This window comes from Ananas comosus, linkage group 15 (genome assembly GCF_001540865.1).
Source record: "Ananas comosus cultivar F153 linkage group 15, ASM154086v1, whole genome shotgun sequence".
Lineage (NCBI taxonomy): Eukaryota > Viridiplantae > Streptophyta > Magnoliopsida > Poales > Bromeliaceae > Ananas > Ananas comosus.
Window position 1 is genome coordinate 8,076,931 of NC_033635.1, and position 9,151 is coordinate 8,086,081.

The 9,151-nt window shown below is 42.1% G+C and overlaps 1 long non-coding RNA gene across 2 annotated transcripts; it reads right to left on the bottom strand.

Moving 5' to 3' along the window:
* LOC109720937 lies at nucleotides 2,856-3,672 on the bottom strand. 2 transcript variants are annotated; one of them, XR_002219103.1, is made up of 5 exons: nucleotides 3,547-3,672; nucleotides 3,337-3,420; nucleotides 3,181-3,247; nucleotides 3,015-3,082; nucleotides 2,856-2,898 (listed from the first exon to the last, which is right to left on the bottom strand). It is a non-coding gene; the product is annotated as an uncharacterized LOC109720937 (long non-coding RNA). The 2 variants fall into 2 exon arrangements; XR_002219104.1 differs by having other exon boundaries at nucleotides 2,865-2,895.

Below are 9,151 nucleotides of genomic sequence, written 5' to 3' on the forward strand. Positions count from 1 at the left end.
CTCTTTCTCCCTTTTTTCTTCTCTTACTAACTCACGGCTTTGAGTTTTGTTATTTCTTCTTATTTCTCAAACTCTTTCTTCTTTTCTATCTCTATTAATATCCTTTTTGTTAGGATTTGTCCATATTGGGACTTATCAAAAATATTTCCAATCCATATGGAATAAGAAATAAATATTGATAATTATCTGAGATATTTCTAGTCTATATGGGATAAGAAATAAATCTAAGAGATAGATTATAATCTATTTGAATCTTTATTTATGAAAGATTTAGTCAAAATAGGATTAGGATTAATGTCGCCCTTATGACCAATAAATACATGAGGTATTGGCCACATACAGGGGTACGAAAAAATTAAAATAATATCTCCACCAAAATTCTCTCTTTGGTTCGCTCTAGGGCACAATCAGAAACCCTAGGGATTTGGGTGGTGGTGCTGCGATCGACTCTGATAGCCGGTTTGCAACGAGAAAGAACAACATGCGAGATAGATTCTTGGTGGATCAAAGAGTTCGTAAAATAAGACGAGATCAGATCCTAGTAATTGTAATATATTCTGCAGCGAAAGATGTAAAAATCTATATGATTTTTACGTTTTGTTTTGGATATTAATTTTATCCAATAGTAGTATCAGAGTTTGCCAATGCTTGTTTTCGCTCGATGATCCATTTTTAATATGGATAGATGTCACGCCCGGATACCAGCGGAAGCATATCCGGGCTCGTGCACAGACCCGCCGTGTATACCACAACTCAAGTATACACAAGGCGTCTACAAACCATATAGTGAAAACATTCAATTCTAACCAGGTAATCAGAGCAAGTCTTTAAGTTAAAACTTATACAATCCAAACCTTAATACAAGAAATAAGAATAACGTACAATTAACAAAAACTTAATATACATCTCTGTACTAAACTATATAAACTGTTGAAGGTGATCTAGTACACGTCCAAAAAGGCTCTAGCTAGCCGCTGACCCCTCGCCAGGAACCCTAGCCTTTCCCGCTGTGGAAGGCTCTGTAAAAACAACAACAAAGAGGGCGTGAGAACTATTAAACAATAGTTCCCAGTGGGTAAGCCGCCAAGAGTGGCGAAGAACACCACTAGGTCAACTGTGGCATGAGTAGATAGTGATAAGTAAGCAAGTAAATGCAATAAGAAAATAAGTGCAATAAGCCAGTAAATGCAATAAGCAAATGTAAAAATAAACTACTCATGCTATTTACTCAACAATCAATACATATCGTTAGACTGCAGGTATCAATTATCAGGATGAATTCTATCAATCATGTTCTTGACAATTTAACTAAACATATACCAGATTGCAAGCAAGATAATTCATTATTACCGAAATTACAGATAATATCATGTGATTACTTTCTACATTAGCAAGAATGAAACGTTCTTTATGTCGCTAACCAAACATGATGTCAACTTTCTAGTCTGTTCATCAATAAGTTCACTTAACCCAAGACATATAGTAACTTTACTACTCTGTCCAGCTAAGGTTAAAATACTTGACATAACCCAATTTCCAACGGATTTACACAAGGTAAGTTCAAACCGCGCCGTGCCTAATGGCCCCGTGGTAGTCAACATCTCCACTCTAGGGATGAGCCTCCCCCACGGCATTCCATGTCGGCGCTCATTTCGTACATTTGCGAGCATCTGTCGCTAAGCTGTTCGGGAGTGCTGGCCTGGGGGGAAGCGACCCCGCAAGCGTGTGCAAACGCGTACAATGGCATGTAAGCTGTAGTCCACAGTACCAGTCTCACAACAACATCATGTCCCTGACATGGGATCTCAACTCAAGTCACTCCGGAACGCGGGGCTTGGGGGGCGCGACCCCCGCAAGCATGTACAAAAGAGCATAATGGCATGCTAGCTATAGTTCATGGTACAAATATCTCAACAGCATCATGTCTCTGACATGGAATCTCAACTCGACCCAAGGTCGGCACTGTAGTACCCAATCATAAATCACTATCAACAACTTGTTGACAAGATTCAATATAACTTAACAAGTTAAAACTTTACACCACACTAGTGATTCTATCAGGCTATACCTGGTCAGTCACTCACAATCTCTCACTACTCCTTACACATAAGGAAAGTGGTTTACTAAGGTTCTGTTCATAGACTCATGGCACATATCCTGTAGTCCAATATAAATCTCTACTTGACTATACAAGTATGTTATCATATCCAAATCTAGTTATTTACTAGATTATCTTCAGTTGAATAATCATTCAAATTATGCCATCATATGAAATTCTAGTTACTTACTAGAACATATACCATAATACAAGTCTATCATGTGAAAGTAGAAACTAACAGGGTAATGCAAGCAAGTAAAACAGGTGATAAAACACTCTTCACATGATCTCTATGCCATTCATTCTACAATTAGAATTGCATATGCCAAACAAAGGCCTTTACCTAATCTTTCAGAGTATAGCAATTATACTTGCTATATAACATTGCATAGCTCAATCCTAAATACATCAATCTCTTTGTGGTTCAACAGAACTAATTAGTCCATTCACGAACTTATCATTATATCCTCTTGGATAGCATCAAGCTAAAATTGCATATGCAAGCTACTACTATCATGAACACGTAATACTTTAACATGCAACCATATACAGTGAACAAATCCTGAACCTTTCATTACTGTTTAAAGATGCTATCATATCCAATATGATCTACACATTAATGCACGTCTCAATGCCTTGAACTATACATATATTCACATGAATATGGAATAACTTCAACTCGGATGTCAAAGGAGACATAGAGGGAATTCACCCATTTCGAGAAGGTCAGACCCACCTATCCCTAAGCTCAATCCAGCCACAAGAAGTCCTGAAACTCAACTCAACGGTGCCCCACTCTGCTGAAACCGAAACACGAAAAGCGTATCAACACTACGACCGAAATGTCCAATTTCGGCACAAATTGCACTTAATACAAAATAATAGTTTGAATCTCTGTTTTGGGCTAGTTTAGTACCTCAAGTTAAGCCTCTAATTGCCCTCACATATCAGCCAAAGATAATCTGAAAGTCAATCGCAGCCTCGCTGTGAACATTCATCAAAACGACATCAACAAACTCGTATACTAGGTAGTATTGTCGGAATCTTACATAATCCAATTTCTAACTGAAATTTCAACTTACCCCAGGTTGAAACACCTTCGAAACCAGTCCCCAAGGTCACAAATTCAGCTCAAATTAATTTGGAAACCTGCTGTGAGCAAACATCCCAAAATCACATCATGACTTCGCTAATTTCATCGTTTTCATCATCGAAATAGAGAAAAACTCATGAATTACCTCGAAGGCTTTAACTCTGACTTTGGGGTGAAGAAATACAGCAAAACCACTCCTCAATTGGTGCTTTAAACTATCTCAAACCAGCTGGTAGCAAGAATTGAGAACCAACATAAAAAACTATCACTAATCTCGAACTAGAGAGAGAAACTAGCTTGTTTACCTCCCTAGACTTCAATTCAGATTCCCTGAAAGTTGGAGCTGCGAAAATACCTCTCATGCGAGTCCTTTCCACCCACTCGTAGCTGCTCCAAAGTCCACAAACCAGCTAGCGCGACGAACGGCGAGAAATAGGCGCAAATCAACAATTTCTACTCGAAGAGAGAGAAAACCTAGAGAGAGAAAGTGGGGCAGGTGCAAAACCCTTCCTCTGAGCTCCATGGACCCTCCAGCAGCTTCAGGAGTCGAGCTGGGTCATTTGGAGATAAGGCTGAGTGTCAAAAGACTAAAATAGGCCTGCTGCCACGCAGCTGCTGCTGCTGCTGCTTGCTGTACCGGTACAGGGTAATGTCTGTACCGGTACACAATGCAAAAATGCTGAATTTCGCCATTCAATGCACTTTCTTGCTTTTAACTTTCCAATCACCCTCTAACTTATCCAAAAATTTGTCCAAACCCTTTAGAATATGTAGGGTAGTTTCATTTACCATTTCCCACATTCGAAATTCGTAATTGACCAATTTCAGAACATTGCAATAGAATAATGCAATTTCAATGCACTTTTCCATTTCCAGTTATCTGTTTGCTCCAGTAATTTGTTGAAGCCTCTCAAGAATCCTACAAAAGTTGTAGAAAAGTTCCAATCACTATTCCAACCCTCAGATTCACAGTTTGCCGAAGTTCAGTGTATTACAATAGATCTTTAATTATTCTTTTTTTTTTAACAATACATTTGCATTAATTTGTATAATAAAAATGAAATTGGGATCGCATTGAGTTGCAAGTGGACAGCGTGCTCAGTTGAAGCGCCAAGGATTGCGTATGAGTTTGTGATTGCATATGAGGCAAACCCGCTGTAATATACCGAAACTTCAGTAGACTATATCGAACTTTAGTCAAATTGTCACGTCCCGCTATCGCCAATTTGGTCGATTCGGTTCCATACACAGACGCCGAACGGACAGCACCTTCCCTATCTGCCCAAGGCTCAACAATAACGAGTACATGTATAAAAAAATAAACAATTCTTAGGATAACATTTCAATATACATGGCTTACACGAGGGCAAGCAACAGGCGCAAGTGAAAGTAAACATAACTAAACATACATTCACTGTATTTTTCAAAAATTTAAAACTAAATTGTAAAACTGAATAACTATAACATTCAGTCATTTACATGTTCATTTATATATTCATTTACATGTTTCTTCGACTTCCAATACATATAACAGAAAACCAAAATGGGTATATCGCTAAACTCTGGAGTTCACTAACTAAGATGCCGGGCCCTTGCCGCGATCTCTGCCACTCCGCTCGCGCTAGGACCTGCATGGTTAGTGGTGTGAGAACTACTAAAAGTTTCCAATGGGTTCGGCCGCCGACCTCGCCGACTCACCTACTAGGTCTATTCAGGCATATGTAGGCAAGAAAAGAGAATAGATAGTAATCAGCTGTAACATGCAACTATTACAATGCTTGTACAAAGCTGAAAGAAATAGTAGATTGTCACGCCCCGGGTCAGATACCAATTTGGGCCGGCCCTAGCACGTCAAACAGATGCCGAACGGACAGAGTTTTCCCTGTACGCCCAAGGCTCATCACATGTACATTTTTAAAAAAGAAGTGCACTAGCGAAAACATACACAAACGGCTTACACGAGGGTAAGCAATAGCCATAAGTGAGAGAAAGGAAAACTAACATTCATTTTGTACTATGATTTAATTTAGATCATATACATTATATCCAACTTCAACTTTTTTTCGATTCTTTATATTTCATTACAACATTTCATCATTTCCTTCGTACATCACATTTACCTCAAAAGTGAGCTTTACATTCTTTTCTTTACATCATTAATCATCAAATACAAAAGATGAACATAGGGTACTCTATTACCAAAATGTAAACCAAACTCCGGTGGCCTCTGACTAAGGTGCGATACCTTTACCGCGGTTGCTCGCCGACTCGCTCGGTCCCGGCTCTGTGGAAATAGTGGGGTGAGAACTACAACAAAGTTCCCAGTGGGTTCGGCCCCAACATCACCGACTTTCCCACTAGGACCAGGCATAATAAAAAGGATAAGCTGAATATAGTAACCAATCTATAACATGATGCTAATATGCCTGAACAATAAAGAAAGAAGTATGCTCAATATAAAACTCATGCAGATTATGCAAGTTCTTTTGTTCTTTCTCTTTACTCTTTGTTCTTTGTTCTTCATTCTTTGTTCTTTAATTTCACGGCTAACCCAGGGATTTCGCCACATTAACTTGCTTCACATTAAGTCCATCATCGCGAGCCCTCAGCTTCCTCCCGCTAAGACTGTCCTCGGGTTTACTCCAACCCGTGATGCAAAACTCCGAAGCGCATCGCCCGAGGGGGAGCGACCGCCCTCGAGCACGGAACTCATAGCAAGTATGATCGAATCCTTAACTCTAAGGATTATAAGTTCAATCATGTCATTACACTAACTCTAGTGTTCTTTTCATCACTTTATATTGCTACTCTAACTGTCACGCCCCACCCAGAAACCACTACCAATTTGGCACTATTCGGCCGCGGCGGCGGGCCGCCGAACGGCCAGCACCTCCCCTGTCCGCCCAAGGCTCAACAACAGGAATGTGTACAAGAATTTACCCAGGAAATTAAATTCTAAGCATACACAATCACAAGGGCACAAACAGTGCCAACAATACAAAGAGCAAGCGATCCACAAGATAAAACAAGTGAAATAAAGAGAGTACTTTACTAACTATTACATTAGTTCGTTCTTTTCATTTACATCATTTTCTTTAAACGAATATATTTTTCATCCAAAATACATAGCTCTCCAAATCCTCACCTACAAGGAATCTCTCTCTCAATACATAGGCGACTAATGCAAAAAGGAAAGCTACTATACTACCACGGTCTCACTGATCGGGCGCGATGCCCTTGCCGCGGTCCTCTCTCTGCAGCCCTGAACCTACCACTGGAAATAGGGTGGGGTGAGAACTATCTTCCATAGTTCCCAGTGGGCTCGGCCGCCGACTCTGCCGATCTCCCCACTAGGTCCAAGTGGGCACAAGTAACAACAGATAGATAGATAGATAGATATGTATCTGAAAACTGTAAATGCAATAGTAGAAAAACTATACTACTATGCCCATAATTATGAATATGAATGCATGCATCATATAATAAAGGTTTGCTACCATGCTAACAAATTCGATCCATGTTCGAATAGCAATGTTCAATGACATTATTTAACCTTTAACCTTCCATTTACCTAATCTGTGGCGAGGCCCTAGGGCTCGCCCATGACTCACCTTCAAATCCCAAAGTGGGGAGGGAGCTCCAAGTGCACCCAAGCCCGGGACCGTCTGCGGACCTCCATGTGGTCCGGACCTCCAAGTGGTCCTAGTCGCGCGACACTCCGGAGTACTCGACGACAATCCCCTCCATGTGGGGATTGGATGGCTATACCATCCCAAACGCAGACTGTGAGCTAGATCTATCCTCTCCAAGTGAAGATACCCTACAACTAGGGTCAATAACCCAATCAAATCCTCTCCAAGTGAGGATGCTCTACAACTAGAGTCAACAACCCAATGAAGTCCTCTCCAAGTGAGGATGCTCTACAACTAGAGTCAACATCTCTCGCGGAATCATTTGTTCCCGACATTCATGCAATGCTATTTATCTTTTCTAAATTCATTGTTCACAAGGCATTTTCTAAGGGATCCGCCTATCCCTAGGTCCATCGACCTCTAGTGTCATTTACACTACATTAATGTCACTCGTCATCGTTCAATGTTTGGATGCCACTAGTTTGTTCTTTAACAATAACACTACTTTCTATGTCATCAACACCCCCATCGGGTTCATCTCTATCTCTAGCATCATAGGATCCACGTTCCGACCCACTCCTCACCTATCTAAGTTACCAAGCGTTCCAAGTACACTAGGTTATCATTTAGAAAGCGCAAGGGATGGTGCTACTATGCAATCCTACAATGCAACATGAAGAGATGAGATTAAATGCAATCTAAGACATAGAAAGGAGTTCGAAAGCTTCGGGATGGCACCCCCACCTTTTATCGATGTAGAGGCTTTGGAAACGCTCCTCGGCGAACTTTACGAAAAGGTTTAGCCTTCCTTGCCCAAATCAACAGTATCCCGACCCTATTTTGCCGAGAACTCCACGTCGACTAGCCAAATGCTAAAACCGACTTCGCCCCCACGTTTTGTGACCTAACAATAGGGTTTCCAAGGCTTCAAATGAGATCAATCTCATACTTTCACAAAAACCCCAATTTGGAGCCCTAGGTTTGCACCTATAGCAAACCATCCAATAAATCCCTAGATTCTTGGGATTGATCTATTTAGAAGCTTGTTTAGGGTTCATTTGACCCATTCCAAAGCATCAAAACCCAAAAACCCTAAGTTTAGAAGCTAGGGTTTAGTAGCTTACCTCAAGAGCAACACCAAAGAGAAGAGGAGAGGGAGATGAAGGTATCCAAGGCCTTCCTCTTGATCTCCTTCTTCTTCTCCTTCTTGTTCTTCCTCTTTTTTTCCTTCCTCTCCTTCTTATTCTTCTCCTTCTCCTTTCTTTTCTAGAGAGAGAGAGAGAGCAAGAGAGAAAGAGAGTCTGAGAGAGGGAAATGACATGGGTATGAGGGAGAGAGAGGGCTCAGTCCACTCTAATTGTCACGCCCCGGGGCTCAGCGGAAGTCTATCCGGCGCGTGTCCAGACCCGCTATACGTCTAAAACATATAAGGCGTCTACAAAAAATTCGATAGATAAAACAATAATACAAGAGATNGTCTCTTCCCGCGGAGACGCGCTCGGGGACCGGTCTCGACTGCCAGGGACCGGTTGCCTCGCTGGCTGCGCAGCACTGTTCACTGGGGGACTGGTCTCTCCTATCAGGGACCGGTCCCCGAGAGTAAAAACTCTCAGGACACCGCCAAAACCCTCGAGATCGAACTTTTAGGCCGACATACCATCGACGGCCCTCCACCAAGTGTGGAAAAGTTCGGAATACAAATCGAACACTCGAACCTCGCAATTTGCAAAGGTCCAGTGTGCTACAGAACCGGTCTCTCGGGGACCGGCCTCTCAGGCAGGGACCGGTTCCCGAGAGCTGATCTTCCAGGACTTAGCCGACTTTTCAGCTGCTCAGTTTTCACGCGTTCGGGGACCGGTCTCTTCCACCAGGGACCGGTCCCTGAGAGCTCAAAAACTGCAGTTTGCAGATTTTTGATACTTTAGCTCTCGAAAACCTCCCATAACACACTTTTGATCGTTTTAACACCTTCGGACTTTCCGAAGTGTACCGTCCTCGTACTTTGATCAATTTGACTAAAGTCCGACATTTATATTCTGAATTTTCGGTATATTACACCGCCAAAGTATCCGATGAGCCACTCGAGAGGGCGAGGTTCTTCAGCGCCCCGTGGAGCGCCAGATCGTCGTCGACCGTCGCGTTGTGTGATCTGTGGTGGTCCCCACTTTCCACCGCAGTGTCCACAACGTGGGGGCAAGTGCTTTATCTGTGGCCAGGAGGGCCATTTCCGTTCTGAGTGCTCGAGGGGTTCTTCACCAGCACCATCATCAGCATCGGCACCTACGTCCTCAGCCCCGAGTTAGGGGACTCCATCGACACAGTACCAGA